Source organism: Vulpes vulpes, unplaced genomic scaffold (assembly GCF_048418805.1).
Source record: "Vulpes vulpes isolate BD-2025 unplaced genomic scaffold, VulVul3 u000000698, whole genome shotgun sequence".
Lineage (NCBI taxonomy): Eukaryota > Metazoa > Chordata > Mammalia > Carnivora > Canidae > Vulpes > Vulpes vulpes.
The window spans coordinates 192,650-214,799 of record NW_027325792.1 but is presented as its reverse complement, the minus strand read 5'-3'; the positions used below and the strand labels follow the sequence as shown (position 1 = coordinate 214,799).

The following is a 22,150-nucleotide window of genomic DNA, read 5'->3' as shown; positions in this document are numbered from 1 at the left end:
TAGTTTCAGCTGTAGTTTTCAATAATTCATCAGTTGCATATGACATTTCTTAATACAGCAACAAGGTCTTATTTTCATCATTGCATCGATGGAGAAAGAGGAGAAATGTTGCATTACCTGTTCAAGAGAATCACTTCAGAAGCAGAAGGGCTGGGATTTGAAGATTTTTTTGTTTGTCTCAAAAGCTCCTACTGATTTTAGGCATGTTTCTAACTCTAGGTCAAAGTGGAGACTTATATTTTATAATCAGAGGTGTTAGAATTGATGGCACTGCTTCTCAGACTTTCATGTACACATCGATTGCCTGAGGACTTTCATCAAATACAAGCTCTAATTTAGTAGGCCTGGAGTGAGACTTGAGATTCCAAAAAGCTCGTATTTGGTGCCTATGTTACTAGTTCATAAACCATACTTGGCATAGAAAAGGTAAACGGCAATGGGATTGGAACAGACCAAGATATTAGTGACATCTGGATAATCTGAAGATTTCAGTTCCTTGGCATTTATCTGAAGGACCTGAAAACTTATGCTCTCACAAAAACCTGCACATAGATGTTTATAGCAGCTTTTGTTCATAGTTGCCAAGACTTGGAAGGAACCAAGAAGTTTTGCAATACGTGTATGTGATAAATACAAACAAATATTACTGAGCACTAAAATAAAAATGAGCCATCAAGCCATAGAAATACATGGAGGAAACTTCAATGCAAATTACTAAGTGAAAGAAGCCAAAGTGAGAAGGTCACATACTATATATAACTTTAACTATATGATGTTCCAGAAAAGAAAAAGAAACTGTGTTAACGATAAAAAGATGAATAGTTGAAGGGAATTTAGGGAGAAGATGAATCATTTTCCTTTGTTTGTGTTAGGGCACTGAAAATATGCTATGATATTATAATAGTGAATAGATGTTATTGTAAATTTGTCCAAACCCATAGAATGTAAATATCGAGTGGACCATAATATAATCTATGGACATTGGGTGATTACGATGTGTCACTGTAGGTTTATCCTTGGCAAAAACTGATAAAAATAATAATTTATATTTATAGTATAAGTATGTAAATAAAAATAAATATATTTTATATCCATATTAATTTAATAACAATTATTATTTTTAAAAATACCTCTTGGTGAATGACTTTGATGATGGGAGAGAAGCTATGCCTGTGTAGAGCATGATGTATATGGAAATCTCAATACTTACCTCTTAATTCTGTTGTGAGCCTAAGACTACTCTAAAACAAAGTCTAAAAGTCAAATAAGAAAAAATGTTGACATGGGCAGCGCAGGTGGCTCAGCGGTTTAGCACCGCCTTCGGCCCAGGGTGTGATCCTGGAGACCCAGGATCGAGTCCCACATCAGGCTCCCTGCATGGAGCCTGCTTCTCCCTCTGCCTGTGTCTCTGCCTCTCTCTCTCTCTGTCAATTGTGAGTAAATAAATAAAATCTTTTAAAAACATTTTTTTAAAATTCAGCATCAGTCAATAAATATGCACATGTTATCACATAAGGAATATATGAATGTGTCAGTGAATGTACAGTTAATACACATGTATGTGCATATGTGCATGTATTTTGAAATGTTGATTAAGATACAATGAATAATTAACTATATAGCAAAGTCTATAATGTGTCTGTGTTTCTATATATGCTGATTAGAAGAGATCAAATATTATATACATTGGATTTCTGTTAAATTTTTAAACAATAATATTTCCATTTAAAGGTAATTTTATTGACATACACAAAAAATATATAGTGTTAACAGTTGTCAAGTAACTACAAATCAAAACAATTAGATACCATTTATTTTTCCTATAAAATTTTCAAAAATTATAATGATCAATATAAAGACTCAGTTCATGAGTCTGGTATACCAGATATTTATACTAACCAGTTTTATGTGGAAAAAATGCTTGCAGAAGCATTTTGGTGTTAGTGATAATTTGGAAACAACCTAAATATTCAACAATAGAAATTATGGCATATCTAGCCATTTAAAAAACTACATTGTTAGAACACTTAAAGACAAAAATGCTCACAATATGAACTCAAATGAAAAGACACAAAATAAAAAGTACAGGGCAGCCTGGGTGGTATAGCGGTTTAGCTCCTCCTTCAGCCCGGGGTGTGATCCTCAAGACCTGGGATCAAGTCCCACGTCGGACTCCCTGCAAGGAGCCTACTTCTCCCTCTGCCTGTGTGTGTGTGTGTGTGTGTGTGTGTGTGTGTGTGTGATGAATAAATAAATAAAATCTTTGTAAAAAATAAAAATAAAGCAATAGAACTCTAATTCTGAACACACATGTTCAGTCAATATCCACCAAGTGCCTACCTTTTTTTTTTGTTTTAGTAAGCACTGTGTAGGTATTTGGATATATTAGTGAGCAGAATAGAGGCTCCTGATCCATATACATCTTATGGTTTAGCAGCAAAAAGACAAGAAACAAAAGGATTGAAACTTTTATTTATTTTTTTTAAGATTTTATTTATTTATTCATGATAGACATAGAGAGAGAGAGAGAGAGGCAGAGACACAGGCAGAGGGAGAAGCAGGCTCCATGCCAGGAGCCTGACGTGGGACTTGATACCAGGACCCCAGGATCACGCCCTGGGCCAAAGGCAGGCGCCAAACCGCTGAGCCACCCAGGGATCCCCAGGATTGAAACTTTTAATAGTAAAATATTGATAGTAAGATTATAGGTGAGCTGTATTTTATTTCTTCCATTCCCCCTTTTCTAATCACCTACATGGAGAGTGAGTTACTTTTACTGGAACAAAAATGCAAATATTTAAAAATGCAAAGAATCTATCAGAAAAATTATTATACTACTTAAAATGTTGCTTAACTAGTACTTTAGTACTAGTTAGTACTTGTGCTAACTAATCCTTAGTCCTTTTCGACTATTCAACCATTCCCTCAGGACTCTAACTTTAGACAATACTCATATCCTTTTTTAAAACTTTTTCTTCTCTATTCCAAAGAAGCATACTGGTCTCTCTAATTTGTTCTTTAAAAAATCAATGAAAATGTAATTAGTTGCAATTAATATATAAATATGAATCTTTGGTCCTGGAATTGGTTTGCCTGACCCAATTTAGCTCTGTAATTCTACGTGATTATCCATCCATTTAGAGTAGTGCCTTGATAGTGCACATCTCGTTTGAATTCTCTTTGTAACATAACTCAATACTAATTTACCTACGACTATATGACCTGTGATTTTGTCATTTAACCAAATCACTTTTACATTTGCATCTGATATTTTTTAAAATATCATGGTTAATGGCTGCATAATGTTATAGTTGTTCAAGTACTAAGTAGGTAATTATTCTCATTTGCACCATGACTATTATTATATTGAAATAAGCTACATTATAAAGCCTATTGATGGATTCCTAACCTACCTTTACCGGGCTTGTCAGATTGTCAGATTTTAGCACATCATCCCTTGACATCTCTACGTCAGTGGTCCCAAGCACAAATGTATATACAAAGACTAGCCCACCAACATGAATGAATGGAGAGGGTTGGGAACAAGGGGAACAAGGTCTTTGGAGAACATGGGCCTTTAGTACAAGGGACAGCCGGTATTCAGCTTCAGCTAATTTTGCCAATCAAGAGTATTAGCCTAAATTTTCTGATTTTTTAAAATGAATTAGAAAACTACTTTTATTATTTTATTTATTTTATTTTTTATTTTTATTTTTTATGGGAGTTCAGTTTGCCAACATATAGCATAACACCCAGTGCTCATCCCACCAAGTGCCCCCCTCAGTGCCCATCACCCAGTCACCCTAACCCCCCGGCCACCTCCCCTTTCATTACCCTTTGTTCGTTTCCCAGAGTTGGTGTCTCTCATGTTTTGTCACCTTCACTGATATTTTCACTCATTTTCTCTCCTTTCCCTTTATTCCCTTTCACTAATTTTTATATTCCCCAAATGAATGAGACCATATAAGGATTGTTCTTTTCCAATTGACTTATTTCACTCAGCATAATACCAGAAAACTACTTTTAAATGTAAAATTTCCCAATTACATAAAACACCAACCAAACACAACAGTCTAGCCAACTGGATTTGGTTTTCAAATTAGAAGAGTTCAAATTTATGAAACTTGTACATTGTCACTTGTTATAACCATCCTGAGATAGACTTTTTTGTTTCTGTTTCTGATTTTTGTTTTTTAAATATAGCATAGGGAAAAACTTTAAAGAAAGACATACAATTTCCTTATAAGTATATAGAAACACCCTCACCCTGAATTGTCAGATTGTCAGATTTATTGATGTTAAATTAGATGATTCTATTTAAAGTTTATTATTTTAAGTGCATCTTGCTTTTTTAAATTGTTAGGCTTTTTAAACTTTCATTTGATAATAAATCAACATAGGTTCATAAATGCCATGGATAATCATGACAAGAATATACGGAAATTAAGTGTATGTGTACAAATCACACGTCCAGTCTCTTGCTCCTTAAGCATTGTTTACTCTTAGATCTATAATCTAATTTTTTAAAGAAAATGCAATGTATAATAAATCTTGAGTTTCGAATACTATGTGCAATCACGATGCTCTAGCATCTCAAAAGTAGACAGGGAAAATAAAGAATCAGAACAAAGGGAAACTATTTGTTTCCAAATCAAGAACAAACAATAAACCATGTCTTAGTGGCTATAAACTCAAGGCATCAAGCCATAGAACAGGGTAATTTTTACGAAATATAGAATAATCTACCATGCATCAAGCAAACTGTATTGAATCTAATAAATCTAAAACTCTTAATAAAGTGCTTGGCAGGAAATCATCGAGCAGATCCAGTGTTCTGAGCTCATGTGCCACAGCTGTCACCAGAGGACCGGGGTGAAATTCTGAGTAGCTACAAAGGCAAAAACACAGAAAGTAGAGGAAAATTTCATGTCATTAACACTGTGAAGCAGTGTTTGCTCAGCTCAACAGCCTCAATGATTACATTTTGTTTTTCTGCATATCTACATTCTATTCACGTAATACCCATATGGTTCAAGTGGTGTCCCTATTATTAGTCTTCTGACAGGAATGTCCCTTGCAAAAGACCATTGTTTGCTTTATGGGGAAAAGAGATATTTAGAGAGACGTTTGTCTTGAGGATCCACCCAGCTTTAAGAAAGGGTAATGCCCATGACTGGACAACTTTAATTCAAAAACATTAGTACTATATTTTAGGTAAATGTTTAAGGAAGAGGAAGTATTACTAAACTCAGATTCCATTCTCCAGATGCTATAAAATGGCATGTGTTACCAATTTTTGAAAATACATATAAATTATTATTTTAATAGAACAACAATAGTAGTAACTAATTGTTGGTAAGCAATATGCCAAGAAATATATTGTGTATCTCACATGACTTGATTAATTTATCCTCTGTCACTCTGTGAGGTAGCTACTATTGTTACATCTATTTTCAGATATGGAAATAGAGTAAGTGGCAGAGCTGGGATTTCAATCTGATCAGTTTGATTCAGGAGGTAGTTTTACCTCTTTGAGTGTCATTATGGTGAGATATTTGCCTGGTAGGCAGTCAAGTATGATTCTAACCCCATACTTAGTCCAAGTCTTCAAAATGGAAAGTCTATTCATTTTGCCAACCTGCCTTTGATTCAAATGAGGAATCTGCAGGATGCAGCTGATCACTACAAACCCCGAGAACTCCCTCATTCACTTCAAGACTGGCAGGGTTTATATACCCTTATTTAATCCAATTGTAACTGAACCGAGTGAGAGTTTGTCCCCTCAATGCACAGAGAGCCAATAAAAACTGACACTGAGCTTTTGCAGTGAAGAAAGATAAGCTGTTAATGGTGTGGTCTCACCCATGAGAACAGTACCTAATGCTCAAAAGTCCTGTACCCCCTCATGGTTTGCAAGTGAGGATTTTTAAGGTCAAAATTTGGAGCAGGGGGCTCCTGAGAAGGTGGACGCTGTTGATTGGAGGCCCATGATGTCATGCTAGCAGATGCTCCGATGCCATTTCATTAAGTCCCACAGCGGTCTTCTCCGTCTCAAGAGATTTGGAATCTGAAAGACATCTCGATTCCTTATGTTAAAAATTTCACTAAGTACATCTGGTGATCATATCTATTTGTAAGCTAGTGGGGTTGCATTCTTACAGGTTTCTTGGCTAGTTCAGTTATGCCTGGGGATGATATGACCTCTATTGATCATTCTTTCATCTGAACTGATACGATGGAGGCCAGCTTCAAATATGATTGGATTACTTGTGATTTGTTTAATTTATGCTGTAAATCTAAAATCATATTGCTAATTCTTCTTTTTAAAAAATATTTATTTATTTGTTTGAAAGAGGGAGAGAGTGAAAGAGAGAAAGTGGAAGAGAAGGGAAGAGGGGGAGGGAGAGAGAGCCTGACAAGAGGCTCGGTCTCACGACCTGGAGACCATGACCCTGAGATCATGACCTGAGCCAAAACCAAGAGTCGAGTGCTTAACCAACTGCAGCACCCAGGTGCCCCATATTGCTACTCTTCTAATGTTTGCTTTAGTAGGGAGGGATTTTTTTTTTTTTCTTAACTTACTGGATTCTTTTGGCTGGTCTACTAATTAAATTGGTTAACATCTAATTTTGTACTTATGAGAGCCCCACAAAGACATGAAAAGCTTCAAGACAGGCAATTGAGGCTTAATATGCCATTCTGAGTTAAGGAGTTAGGGGTAGGGATCTGGGGCTTCAAAAGGAAGGAACACAATTAACAGAAAGATGATAAGAGCAAATAATTGGAAAACAAATGTTTGTCATGACCTGCAGAGACAGTGGGACACAGAGGAAACTGAACAAACGTATCTTGCTGAGTTCCCCTTAGCTTGGCACACCTAGCCTGTACTTTTTGTAGATATTTCTGGTGGTACCTCTCTTCCAGGACCAGACCTCCTCTGAATTCTCAGAGACAAATAAGGGGGAGGGGAAAGTTTTTGAATCCGTTGGATCTTGATTGCCTTCAGCTCAAAACAGTCCACATGACAAAGTGACACATTTTGTGGCAGCCTATTCTGATTCCCTTTAATTTCAAAGGGATTTAATATGCATAAGTGAATAAACCATTACGTTCAGTCTGTATAAAGGGTGTTATCAGTCATCTGCTTTGCATTGGGGAAGTTTTCCTCTGAGGGTAAATTCCTCTGAATTATGCTGCCCTATGAAAGGCAGCTATGCTTAGCACAACATCACTAGTGCTGCACTCTGCTGCACTATGATATGGCAGAAACACATCCTTTATAGCAGTGCCGAGGAATCAGATCTCCCCACCAAAATGAGCTTTCCAGATAGTTCTGTGTGCCTTAAACATTGAAGAACAGCATTCAAAAGATTTTATTTTAATTTTAATTTTTTTGAAGATTTTATGTACTTATTTGAGAGAGAGCAAGAATGTGTGCGTGAGTGGGGGAGGGGTAGAGAGAGAGGGAAAGAGTGAATCTTAAGCAGACTCAGAGCTGAGAGCAGAGCCTGATTTGGGGCTAATCTCAAGACTCTGAGATTATAACTAAGCTGAAACCACGAGTTGGATGCTAAACCTACTGAGCCACCCTGATCAGAAACTCTTTCGCTTAACATACAAGTTCATAGCTTTTCTTTTTTTCTAAAATTGCCAGATATTATCAGGAGCATAGCCTCCCAAATAATGGAGGAACTTCATCCTAGCCTCATGATGTACCAATTTAGTAATGGAGAATATAGAAGCAGGCAGGGATAGAGGGAGGAAATAATTGAAAGCTATTTGGGCAGCCCTGGTGGCACAGCGGCTTAGCACCGCCTGCAGCCCAGGTCGTGATCCTGGAGACCCCAGATCGAGTCCTGAGTCGGGCTTCCTGCATAGAGCCTGCTTCTCCCTCTGCCTGTGTCTCTGCCTCTCTCTCTCTCTCTCTCTGAATGAATAAATAAATCTTAAAAAAAAAGTAAAAAATTGAAAGCTATTTGTAGTTTTAAAAAATTCCCAGATTTCACTCTATCATACAATAAGCTTTAAAGAAATTGCTGTTGTATTGAGACCAAACCTATTATAATGAGACAGGTCCAGATAATGATAATGTGCTGTGATTTTAAAATGAAATTCAGGACATAGCTCCAGGGTCTGTTTTTAATGACACCTCCATTGATAAAGGATGTAAAATTTTCCAAGTCTGTTAGCTAGTCATTCAGTAGTAAATTTGACCAAGTGTAATGACACCCACATTTTCTTATTAGAGTGCTTATGGTTATCTACATAGCAAATGGCAAATTGGAGATTTATATGCCATTTAAACTAGGTTACATCTAGGAAAATTCATTCTGGGTCATTATGGGAAGACTGCTCTTAAAACAGTCTAGTGGAACAGTTTTAGATGGTTTTGTGTAGTACCAAGAGTCATTAATATAACAAGAGATTCCTTTTTAGCAGAAGAGTTATTTGAATAGACAGCTGGGCATTGTAGTGCAAAACAGGCATCAGCTTAGTTTTGCACTTTGGCCTTATAACATAAAACCCTGTCATTACGACAAGCCCTATTATGGCAGGAAATCTGTCTAATGTAGCTCATTCTTGCTCTTAGTCCAGGGAGGTTTAATTACCAGAAGAATTAATCTCACCAATAATGGGGGATCCCTGCGTGGCCCAGCAGTTTGGCGCCTGCCTTGGACCCAGGGCGCGATCCTGGGGACCCGGGATCGAGTCCCATGTCGGGCCCCCTGCATGGAGCCTGCTTCTCCCTCTGCCTGTGTCTCTGCCTCTGTGTGTGTGTGTGTGTGTGTGTGTGTGTGACTATCATGAATGAATAAATAAAATCTTTTTTAAAAAATCTCACCAATAATAATAAGTAATATTTGTAAGGACTTTGAAGTTTACAAGGATTTTCACATATAGTTCCTGCCCTTGTATCATTGCCCATACTTCCTAACTGTTCTTCCTGACACCAGTTTCAACTCCTTCCAGTACATTCTCTGTATTTATGATCAAAACACAAATTTCATCACATTATTTTCCTGATTATACATTTACAGCATTTTCCTTATTGCCTACATGGTAAAGTCTAGGTCATTAGCAAATCATACAGTGTAGTAATATTGCTTGTGTGGAATCAGATTTTCCGTAACACACGCACACACACAAACACACACAAATATACCAAAATGTATTAAAAAGGTAGTGACAACATAGAGAGGAGTAGATGCTGCAGATCTTTGCTAGTCTTGTTTCCTAACATTTTCCATTGTAAAGAGTTCACAGCTTCCAGTGGCATAGATAATACAGGTCAGGGACCAGATAGATTTCAGACAAAATTTTAATAGCTCATATATATTAAACATTTTATACAACATGGCATAGTACTTAATACATAATAACCGCTCAACAATAATTTTCTAAACTTTATTTCAATGTGGCAAGTACTGCAGTATAATACATCCTCTACTATGGAATTTCCACAGACTGAGGATGTTGTTATGGTAAGGTTCCAGTGTATAAATTATGTGAAAATACTGGGTAAAAGGGAAGGAAATATTTTGCCAGCTGATAATATAATGTTGCAAAACTTCTATTCAAGGAGATTTTTAAAAATCTGAGTTTACTATTGTATATTTCACAGTTGAAAATAAGCTCTGGCCCATGAGATTTTACCTACACATTGGGGACAACATCTTGTTAAAACAAGATTGTGAAGTTTATAAGAAAGTAGTAAAGTCTGCCTTTCGATATAGACTTACATTTTTGTTCTTCCTGTTTCTTTTGGAATCTGCATTTTTCTGTGAATGATGAGTATTTCTTGGTCACCAAATCCTCTCTTAGTCTACATTCATTTGGTAGTACACTGGAAAGCTGAAGAAAAGTGATTAAAGACCAGGAATGTCAATGTTTTTGGCATGGAAATGGATCATATTTGACTTTTTCAAATATATGCTCTTGAAAATTGGCCATTCGTATGTACAGACGTTTAAATTTCTAAATATAATAAGCTGTGTAAAAGGAGATATGATTTGAGGAAATGAGTATAGTAATGGTCATTACGGGAAGCACCAGTGCAAAATTACCAGTTCAAGAACACTTTATGGAACATAATGAATTGTCATAGTTGTTTTTAGAGTTAGAAAGATTCTTTGACTAAATGTTAGAACATCTTTGTTTAACAGCATTCATTCTAAGAAAGACATACAAATACACTGATATAGTGTCACTGATCTCTCTTATTTACAAATCATTTAAATTACAAAGAACAAACATTCCCTTCAAAAAATCTGAATATACCCTTCCTTAGCTTGAACTTTAATTGAACTTGATAAAAGTAATTTGATTTTCAGGGTTGTTCCTATCATATCTTAATGAATTAAAGAAATATAGCAAAGATTCCTTGTGTGTATGTTTTTTGTAATAATGAAAAAAATCACAGTTACACATTACCTATAAAGAAAAAGAAGGAATATGATGTAGGTTGAATTGACTTATATACTACATCATTTAATTCCTACAAGTCTTTTGTTTTGTTTTATTTAAAAATTTTTTTAAATTCCTACAACAGTCTTTTGAAAGAGGAATTACAATCTTCACTTTAGATGTAAAGTACCAGTGCAATACTATCTTATATAGAATAAAGTTACAGTTGTTTATAATGAATTGAAGATTATTGTTTCACTGTGTTTAACATTTTCTGGATGATGCTGTTTTTAAAGAAAAGTAGTGTAAATGTAAAAATTCAATGTATTGGTGGGATCAATAATTGTGATCACATTCAACATTTATAAATTCATTTTCTCTCTAAATTGAAAAGAACTGGAATTTTTTTTAAAGAGTTATTTATTGGGCAGCCCGGGTGGCTCAGCAGTTTAGCGCCGCCTTCAGCCCAGGTCGTGATCCTGGAGACCCGGGATCAAGTCCCACGTAGGGCGCCCTGCATGGAGCCTGCTTCTCCCTCTGCCTGTGTCTCTGCCTCTCTCTCTCTCAATCCTCTCTGTGTGTTCTCATGAATAAATAAATAAAATCTTTTAAAAAAAGAGCTACTTATTGATTTATTTATTCATGATGGACATAGAGAGAGAGAGAGAGAGGCAGAGACACAGGCAGAGGGAGAAGCAGGCTCCATGCCGGAAGCCCGACGGGGGACTCGATCCCGGGACTCCAGGATCACACCCTGGGCCAAAAGCAGGCGCTAAACCGCTGAGCCACCCAGGGATCCCCAAAAGGACTGCAATTAAAGAAGAGACCAGAATTATTTATATCATTAACTTTATTTTTTCAGTGTTCAGAATAAAAGTCAATATCAACATGTGTAATAACAACAGTCTTTTCCAAAAAGTCTATCTCTCACAATTATTTTTAATAAACGCAAAGATAATAGGAAAGAAGTGTTATCTAGTTATCTAATTATAGATATCTATGTTATCTAGTTTTGTGAAAACACATAATACTGAGAATGTCAGAATTTTTTGTTTAGGAACATGATCTCTTTAAGAGTGTGATGAAAATAATAGATCATCTTCTCAGAAGAAGAACTACATATGCATACACACTAATCCTCCAATCCTCAAATCAATTAAAATCCCTTTTATGTATGCAGTAGTATGAAATATAGAACCCACAGATTTATGATGACCCAAGATCCTACAATTATTTACTCCCTGCAATCTTCATGCTTACCCCCAAGGATTTCAAACCCCAATTACCCTCCACTGTTTGTTTTCCCTAGCATTTTCACCATCTGACGACACATGATGTAATTTACTCATGCATTGAGTGTCCATTGCCTGTTCCACTTTCCAGAATGCAGCTTCCACCAGGGCAATGACCTTTGTCTATTATGGTCAACAGTTCACCTAGAACAGTTTCTGACACAAAACAGTCCCTCATTATTTCCTGAACCAATAAATAGATTTATAGTGACTGTATATGTCGTATTAAGAATATAAGCCTCAAATTTGAATTCAAGAACCTTTTATTGAATTGTTGATCTGCATATCCCTAACTTCATCCTTTTAAAAGTAATAGACCATGCATGTTGTTGTAGTGTTTTTAGGATGAAATAACAAATATATAATCTTATAATAACCATCTATCACTTATATGACTGCACAGATTGTTCCCTGAATTAGCCATAGAATGTGGAGGCCAAAGCCACCACTTCTTATAGGATTATCAAATGTCCATATTAAGTGTCAGTTTTGATTGAAAGTTTCTTTAAGGGTAAGTTGATAGTTTACAATGTCTTAATGACCAGAAAAATTTTATCAAAAATAATGGTAATTCAAATATTATTATAGCAAGTAAATTATTAAATTCGGAATTACACCCATACTGACACCCCCACACACACACACAATTAGACATTTTTCCCCAGTGTATTTACCTCGGATGATATCTGAGGTACCTCAGATGATGTTTCTTTGATTTGTTGATTGGTTTTCATTATTTTATTTTGTTTTCCAGCATTGTGTCCTTACTCTCATATTTTTGGGCCATTCTTCAAATAGAATATCCAGGTTTCATTACCAATGGTAAGATGAAACCATGAACTTAAAAAGTCACCTTAATAACCAAATGTATCATAAAATGTACAAGTAGAAAAAAAGTCTATGGCATCGCTAGCCAATATATCTTTATCACAGCTACTACTGAGAAGACAGACTGATAAAATGTGGGAAGATAATTTAGATTTTGTGAGGAAGGAAAACATGTTCTTACACTTAGGGACTATTCATTACATTTTAGTACAAAGGAAATTTTTTATATAGCTGAGTTATCAGCCAGTGAATGAAAACAGAAGGATGAACAGTTCTATATAATTGTTGTAGAATACTCGCCAAGTCTTGTGAGATTCAGCCTGAGGATAAGTGGGGAAGAAAGAATAAAGGGAGCTCATCAAACAGTTGATACTCTTTGTAGGGAGGGCCTCTTGGTTGTTGGATAGGAGGAAGCAGGCAGATGTCAAAACTATGTTCATAGCTCCTTCCTCTACAATGACACAGGTTCTGTTAGATACTTCTCACACTGAAATAAACGACTCTGTTCACACACCCGTGTGCAAGATTAGAATATTTATTCTCCGTGATATGACTACTCCTTAAAACCCAGGCCGTCTGGCAAACTATGCGTGAATGAATGGATGAATGAATGAGATCTATGAGTCACCTGCCACAGAGAATGAGAGTTTATTGTGTTTGTCTAGATAAAGAACATACTGGGGTGTAAGTTTTGTTGTTGTTGTTGTTCTTTTACCTAAACTTGTCAATTATACTCCTTCTTACCATTATTCAGTTTTATCCTAAATTTCATTATTATCTTCTTAAATAATTTGTGCTATAAACCAGCAAGTCCCCTTGTTCCTGTGTTTTCTCGTACTGCTGTGATACCATTTTTTTTTGTTGGATTAGTCTGTATGTCACACACATAAGAACACAGCAATTGAGATATTAACAATGTTAAACAATTTTATTAATAGAATATATCTCTCCATTTCTTCAGGTCTTCTTTAATATCCCTTCATTGGGTTTCACAATTTGCTACATAAAATCTGTAAATATTCTGCACTTAACAACTATATATTTTGTAGCATTTTCTTTCTTGTGAATGGTAGCATATATTTGGCTATATTTTCTAACTTATTGCTATGTAGAGAAATGTGCTGATTTTACAGAAGGTCTGAAATGCTGATAATAATAACTGGAACTTCAGAAATATGGATTAAAACAGAGAAAAACAAAGAGAAAAATAGTAAACTAGATAATGAATTTGATGAAATCAATCAGAATGAAGTGCAGAGAAATAAAGATAAGAATAGAAGAAGAAGAGAGGTGCCTGGGTGGCTCAGTCAGTTAAGTGTCTGCCTTCAGCTCAGGTCATGATCAGCCCTTCCTTGGGCTCCATGCTCAGAGGAGAGCCTGCTTCTCGCTCTTCTCCCCATTTATGCTCTCTGTTGCTATCTCTCTCTCAAATGAATAAATAAAATCTTTTAAAAAAAGAGGGAGAGAGAATATAAGAAGAAGAGATTGAGATAACTGAAGGAGAAAGTGAGGAGACCCAGTCTATAGTAACAAGTTCTAGAAGGGGATACCGTAGATATTGGAGGGAGAACTGTATCAAAACTTGGCCCAGGAAAGCTCAGGACTGTTCTGGTGGCCTTGGAGAAGCCCACTAGGGCATGATGCATCATGGTTAATGACATGGACTTTAGGTTTAAATTAGTATCAGTTAAAGTCACAGCTCCAACATTTACGAAAAGTGTGAGTGCCCTTGTATATGGGCATCACGTGAGCTCCTACTTTATCATATTGTCAGTGAGACAATACAAGGGCACTGTTCAGTATTGTACCTGACACATAACACCCAGAGAATGTTACCTCTTATAGGATTCTAAAAGTGTAATGCTACTCACATTAATAGAATAAACTGATGAATGATAAATCAATGTATTAATATATTGTATAGAATTATTTAATTATTAATGTATTAATAATAATGTAATGATTTATATATTGCTATATTATATTAATATTAATTATATGGAGGTGTAGAGGTGCTAAATAATATCTTTAAGACCTAGCTATCATGGAATTAAATACATTGTTCCTTAGAGATGAAAACACTTGTCATGCATATCTAGTGCTGCTATCATTCCAATAGTAGTATAATTTTATTCTCATTTTTCAGCTCAAAAGATTCCAGTTTGGCGGGATTAGGAACTAAGAATTGTGGGGAGCTAAATTTTGGGCTAGGGGGCACTTTAGATAAAAAAAAATACTAAAGCTTGGATCATTTGTCAAAATGACACACCTGAGTAGTGATGAAGCCAGGATTCAAACCCATGGTGCACCCCTGTGCAAATTTCTGTCTAATAAGCCACTATGAGACACACCGAGTCATTGAAATGCAGAGTAAGTGATAGGGGAAGCATTCACATTATGTTTACCAATAATGTAGGGAAGGAAGGAAGGAAGGAAGGAAGGAAGGAAGGAAGGAAGGAAGGAAGGAAGGAAATACTATGAATACATTTTAAATAGGATACAAATTTGTACAGAGCTTGTAACAAAAAAAAATAAAAGACTTCTTTTAATAGAAGTTTAAAAAGGTCTGGGAAGGAGTTAAACAAAAGATTTGTATTTACCTCTAAAAAAACTCCTTATTGCTTTCCATACTCTTCTACCATGAAAACTTTTACTTTTTAATAATTTTATTTAAAAATGACTTTTTAAAACAAAATATAGTCTCAAGAAAGGCAAGAAACCACATTTGGAGTTAGGAGTTTGAAGGGAAGCAGTAGTTTCTATTTATAATGAATTCAGAATATAAAAAAGTAGTAAAGGACAGGCTTCCACCTCCTCTCCTTCCTCTCCTCCCTCTCATATTGCCCTCACTCATTTTCCCTTTGATTTTTCCTACATTTATGGTAGTTCAGGGTGCATATTGCACAAGAGATCCAGTCTAACAGGATGAAGGAGGGCTTCAGTCCAGTGCTAAGATACCACTGCATCCACCAGAAGAAGAGAGAGCCGTTTCTTACTTGATAACCTTTCCACTCCTATTTTTGTATGTCTGTGCTGTGATCAAAGCACGGGCCTTAGTTGTGAGGCTCTTGATATTGAGGGCAGAGTGGGGGAGTTTGGGGGCATACGCCCGAACAGTCATCTGTTCACCTAAGCCAAGTGGAGCTGAAATCCTGCATATGTGCCAGAATGCCATTTTTTTCTTTCTCCTTTTCTCTGTTGCTTATCATACCCTGGACTATTCAGGACAATCAGCAATTGGACAGAATACTCAAGGAGGGGGATATTAAGCTCTACTTTTTTTTTTTAAGATTTTATTTATTTGAGAGAGAGAGAGAGATCACCAGCATGAGCAGGGGCAGGGGGAGGTCAGAGGAAGAGAGAAACAGACTCTCCCCGCTGAACAGGAGCCCAACTCAGGGCTCCATCCCAGGACCCCAGGATCATGATCTGAACCGAAGGCAGACACATAAACAACTGAGCCCCCAGGTGCCCCTGAGCTCCACTTTTGAAGGGAAGAGTATCAAATAATTTTTAGACACATTTTAAAATGAAAACTTTTTTTATATTGTTTGCATAAAAATGCCAAGAAGAATTACAGTGTTACGTATACAGAGATAATTTAACAAAGAATCTCACACTCTAGTTTTTGAATACAAGAGAACAACACTATAATTTGTACTGGTTATTACAGAAAAAAATGTATATATGCTAATTTTAAGACAAATTCTCAAATTTAGAATATCTTAACCAACTCTTCCAATTTATAATTTGAGTAAATATTGCTATGCTACATTCAGTATTTAACTCAAAAATATTTCTGTACTCAGAACTCTGTAGAATACCAGATTGTTATAGATTGTGAACAAATCTATATGAAAAAATACATCCCAGGGTTCCTTGGGTGGCTCAGTGTTTAGCGCCTGCCTTCAGCCCAGGGCATGAACCTGGAGTCCCAGGATCAAGTCCCATATTGGGCTTCCTGCATACAGCCTGCTTCTCCCTCTGCCTGTGTCTCTGCCTCTGTGTGTGTGTGTGTGTGTGTGTGTGTGTGTGTGTCTCATGAATAAATAAAATCTTTAAAAAGAAAGAAAAAGAAAAAATACATCCCAGACTAAGTTCAGGTATCATTACTATTGTAGCAAACCATATTCTATATTTAAATGGTTTCTAATTTGGTAAGCAAATATAGAAAACTTGGAGTGGATTTAATTCAAAAATGAATTATAAAGCAACAAAATACGCTTCTGTAAAATCTGATTTCTAAGGAAGTTAATTGCGATTTTCTTAGAACAGTAAAATCCTGAAGTTCTGAGTATATAATCATTTTCAGGAAAAATATCTTTAATCTTGATACATGGCTTTTGTGCACAAACTTTATATGAATAGGAGGGATGATGTAAAATATAAGATGATGGGATCCCTGGGTGGCTCAGCAGTTTAGTGCCTGCCTTTGGCCCAGGGCATGTTCGGGGAGTCCCAGGATCGAGTCCCACATCAGACTCCGGCGTGGAGCCTGCTTCTCCCTCTGCCTGTGTCTTTGCCTCTCTCTCTCTCTCTCTCCCTCTCTCTCTCTCTCTGTCTGTCTCTCATGAATGAATAAATAAAATCTTTAATAAAAAAATATATATAAGATGCTGACAGGGGTTCCTGAGTGACTCAATCGGTTAAGTGACCAGCTCTTGATTTCAGCTTGGGTCAGGGTCTCTGTCTCAGAGATCTTAACCAAGCCCTGCCTCTCTCCTCAGAGAGTCCGCTGGAAATTCCCTCTCTCTCTCTCTCTCTCTCTCTCTCTCTCTCTCTCTCTCTCTCCCCCCCCACCCCCCTGCTCTGCGTGTCCTCCTGTTCATATGCACTCTCTCTGTCAAATAAATAAATCTTTCTTAAAAAAGAAAAAGATATAAGAATCAATAGATTAAAAATATTAGTTATGCTAACAAGGAAAATTAGAACAAGATTAAAATATAAAGATCAAAATTATTAGTTATGCTAACAAGGAAAATTAGAACAATCTTTTATCAACACTGCAAATTTAGTATTTGGCATATTTTTTTTAAAGATTTATTAATTTATTTATTCATGATAAATAGGCAGGCACTAAACTGCTGAGCCACCCATGATAGACATAGAGAGACAGAGAGAGAGAGAGAGAGAGAGAGGGAGAGAGAGAGAGAGAGAGGCAGAGACACAGGAAGAGGGAGAAGCAGGATCCATGCCGGAAGCCTCACGCAGGACTCGATCCCAGGACCCCAGGATCGCGCCCTGGGCCAAAGGCAGGCACTAAACCACCGAGCCACCCAGGGATCCCCAGTATTTGGCACATTATATTCTATTTAACATTCTGAAATTTCCCTATTTTGCTGCCAATTTTTTCACATATCTCTTTATCTTCCGATCTATTCCTTTCCACATGCCTCTTCCTGTCCACTTTTACTACTGAACTGAAACTACTTTCTCCATTACCATCTATGACACATCATTCTATTTTCTATTTTTCACAGATCATTGATCTTTTCATTTTTCCTGTTTCTTGACTTTCTGTACTGTTGAATTTCTCTAGTTTTATAAGATTCTTTACACGTTAATTTTTGCACCTCTACAGTATTTTTGTTTTTCAGTAATTCTTTAAGGATGCACATTTCTGTAATTATCAGGTCAAACAATACAAAATATTGTTAAATCAGTACAATTAATATGCCATTATCAACTAGTGATAGCATTTATAGTTTTCTTTAAAGTTATGGTTTTTTTCATTTCTTACTCTAATAGGCTGGAAACCTGCAATGGGGGTGGTTACATGTGTTTGCCTTTGTCCACTTCTTTGCTTTTAACTATGATTTTGATTCTCCTCGTTTTCCTCCCCTCTCCATGTTAGAGTTACAGAGATGTTTAAGGGCCTATTTCCTCTCTCTTATTATTTCCCTTAGTTTCTCAGACACTGGGAGTTTCCCACCTACAGTTTCTTTGACACAAGCCAATGTATCTTCATTCCTGCTCATTACATCTTTCTCAGTCTCAAAGCCTTCTTTCTCTGACCCATCCAGTTTCTTCATCGTGGAATAGTCTTGCCAAAACAAGAGACCCCAATTTTATTAATGATAAAGTTTATATACTTACTTGTGTGATTTGTAAATAAAATCATACATATAATTTGTACTTCTGAAAGACATTTTAAATTGAGGGCAGATTGTCTTTTATATTTCTTTTTTTTAATAAATTTATTTTTTACTGGTGTTCAATTTACCAACATACAGAATAACACCCAGTGCTTATCCCGTCAAGTGTCCCCCTCAGTGCCCGTCACCCATTCACCCCCACCCCCCGCCCTCCTCCCCCTCCACCAACCCTAGTTCATTTCCCAGAGTTAGGAGTCTTTATGTTCTGTCTCCCTTTCTGATATTTCCCACACATTTCTTCTCCCTTCCCTTATATTCCCTTTCACTATTATTTATATTCCCCAAATGAATGAGAACATACACTGTTTGTCCTTCTCCGATTGACTTACTTCACTCAGCATAATACCCTCCAGTTCCATCCACGTTGAAGCAAATGGTGCGTATTTGTCGTTTCTTATGTCTGAGTAATATCCCATTGTATACATAAACCACATCTACTTTATCCATTCATCTTCCAATGGACACCGAGGCTCCTTCCACAGTTTGGCTATTGTGGACATTGCTGCTAGAAACATCGGGGTGCAGGTGTCCCGGCGTTTCATTGGATCTGAATCTTTGGGGTAAATCCCCAACAGTGCAATTGCTGGGTCGTAGGGCAGGTCTATTTTTAACTCTTTGAGGAACCTCCACACAGTTTTCCAGAGTGGCTGCACCAGTTCACATTCCCACCAACAGTGTAAGAGGGTTCCCCTTTGTCCGCATCCTCTCCAACATTTGTGGTTTCCTGCCTTGTTAATTTTCCCCATTCTCACTGGTGTGAGGTGGTATCTCATTGTGGTTTTGATTTGTATTTCCCTGATGGCAAGTGATGCAGAGCATTTTCTCATGTGTATGTTGGCCATGTCCATGTCTTCCTCTGAGATTTCTCTTCATGTCTTTTGCCCATTTCATGATTGGATTGTTTGTTTCTTTGGTGTTGAGTTTAATAAGTTCTTTATAGATTTTGGAAACTAGCCCTTTGAGCGGTCGTTTGCAAATATCTTCTCCCATTCTGTAGGTTGTCTTTTAGTTTTGTTGACTGTATCAAAAAATACAAAAGCTTCTGTGCAAAAGCTTCTTATCTTGATGAAGTCCCAATAGTTCATTTTTGCTTTTGTTTCTTTTGCCTTTGTGGATGTATCTTGCAAGAAGTTACTGTGGCCAAGTTCAAAAAGGGTGTTGCCTGTGTTCTCCTCTAGGATTTTGATGGAATCTTGTCTCACATTTAGATCTCTCATCCATTTTGAGTTTATCTTTGTGTATGGTGAAAGAGAGTGGTCTAGTTTCATTCTTCTGCATGCGGATGTCCAATTTTCCCAGCACCATTTATTGAAGAGACTGTCTTTCTTCCAATGGATAGTCTTTCCTCCTTTATCAAATATTAGTTGACCATAAAGTTCAGGGTCCACTTCTGGGTTCTCTATTCTGTTCCATTGATCTATGTGTCTGTTTTTGTGCCACTACCACACTGTCTTGATGACCACAGCTTTGTAGTACAACCTGAAATCTGGCATTGTGATGCCCCCAGCTATGGTTTTCTTTTTTAAAATTCCCCTGGCTATTCGGGGTCTTTTCTGATTCCACACAAATCTTAAAATAATTTGTTCTAACTCTCTGAAGAAAGTCCATGGTATTTTGATAGGGATTGCATTAAACGTGTAAATTACCCTGGGTAGCATTGACATTTTCACAATATTAATTCTGCCAATTCATGAGCATGGAATATTTTTCCATCTCTTTGTGTCTTCCTCAATTTCTTTCAGAAGTGTTCTATCGTTTTTAGGGTATAGATCCTTTACCTCTTTGATTAGGTTTATTCCTAGGTATCTTATGCTTTTGGGTGCAATTGTAAATGGGATTGACTCCTTAATTTCTCTCTCTTCAGTCTCATTGTTAGTGTATAGAAATGCCATTGATTTCTGGGCATTGATTTTGTATCCTGCCATGCTACCAAATTGCTGTATGAGTTCTAGCAATCTTGGGGTGGAGGCTTTTGGGTTTTCTAGGTAGAGTATCATGTCATCGGTGAAGAGGGAGAGTTTGACTTCTTCTTTGCCAATTTGAATGCCTTTAATGTCTTTTTGTTGTCTGATTGCTGAGGCGAGGACTTCCAATACTATGTTGAATAGCAGTGGTGAGAGTGGACATCCCTGTCTTGTTCCTGATCTTAGGGGAAAGGCTCCCAGTGCTTCCCCATTGAGAATGATATTTGCTGTGGGCTTTTCGTAGAGGCTTTTAAGATGTCGAGGTTAGTTCCCTCTATCCCTACACTCTGAAGAGTTTTGATCAGGAATGGATGCTGTATTTTGTCAAATGCTTTCTCTGCATCTAATAAGAGGATCATATGGTTCTTGGTTTTTCTCTTGCTGATATGATGAATCACATTGATTGTTTTACAAGTGTTGAACCAGCCTTGTGTCCCGGGGATAAATCCTACTTGGTCATGGTGAATAATTTTCTTAATGTGTTGTTGGATCCTATTGGCTAGTATCTTGTTGAGAATTTTTGCATCCATGTTCATCAGGGATATTGGTCTGTAATTCTCCTTTTTGGTGGGGTCTTTGTCTGGTTTTGGAATTAAGCTGATGCTGGCCTCATAGAACGAATTTGGAAGTACTCCATCTCTTTCAATCTTTCCAAACAGCTTTAGTAGAATAGGTATGATTTCTTCTTTAAACGTTTGATAGAATTCCCCTGGGAAGCCATCTGGCCCTGGACTCTTGTGTCTTGGGCGGTTTTTGATGACTGCTTCAATTTCCTCCCTGGTTATTGGCCTGTTCAGGTTTTCTATTTCTTCCTGTTCCAGTTTTGGTAGTTTGTGGCTTTCTAGGAATGCGTCCATTTCTTCTAGATTGCCTAATTGATTGGCGTACAGCTGTTCATAATATGTTTTTAAAATCGTTTGTATTTCCTTGATGTTGGTAGTGATCTCTCCTTTCTCATTCATGATTGTATTAATTTGAGTCTTCTCTCTCTTCTTTTTAATAAGGCTGGCTAATGGTTTATCTATCTTATTAATTCTTTCAAAGAACCAACTCCTGGTTCTGTTGATCTGTTCCACAGTTCTTCTGGTCTCGATTTCATTTAGTTCTGCTCGAATTTTAATTAACTCTCTTCTTCTGCTGGGCGTAGGGTCCATTTGCTGTTTTTTCTCTAGCTCCTTTATGTGCAAGGTTCGCTTTTGTATTTGAGTTCTTTCCAGTTTTTGAACGGATGCTTGTATTGCAATGTATTTCCCCCTCAGGACTGCTTTTGCTGCATCCCAAAGATTTTGAACGGTTGTATCTTTATTGTCATTAGTTTCCATGAATATTTTTAATTCTTCCTTAATTTCCTGGTTGACCCTTTCATCTTTTAGCAGGATGGTCCTTAACCTCCACGTGTTTGAGGTCCTTCCAAACTTCTTGTTGTGATTTAGCTCTAATTTCAAGGCATTATGGTCTGAGAATATGCAGGGGACGATCCCAGTCTTTTGGTATCGGTTCAGACCCG

General features: G+C 36.8%; 2 protein-coding genes across 12 annotated transcripts in view; both read left to right on the top strand.

The window, feature by feature from the left end:
* LOC140597361 (piwi-like protein 1) overlaps positions 1 to 22,150 on the top strand; it is a 98,542-nt gene that overhangs the window by 12,670 nt on the left and 63,722 nt on the right. The window lies entirely within an intron of this gene.
* LOC140597379 (small G protein signaling modulator 1-like) overlaps positions 1 to 22,150 on the top strand; it is an 81,415-nt gene that overhangs the window by 39,106 nt on the left and 20,159 nt on the right. Inside the window, exon 7 of one of the 2 annotated variants that reach the window (XM_072745643.1) lies at positions 59 to 10,377. The exons of the other annotated variant lie outside the window; for it this stretch is intronic. The gene's annotated coding sequence lies outside the window, so the exon portion shown is untranslated. Of the gene's footprint in view, positions 1 to 58; positions 10,378 to 22,150 lie in introns of those variants that run through there. 2 annotated transcript variants of the gene reach the window in all.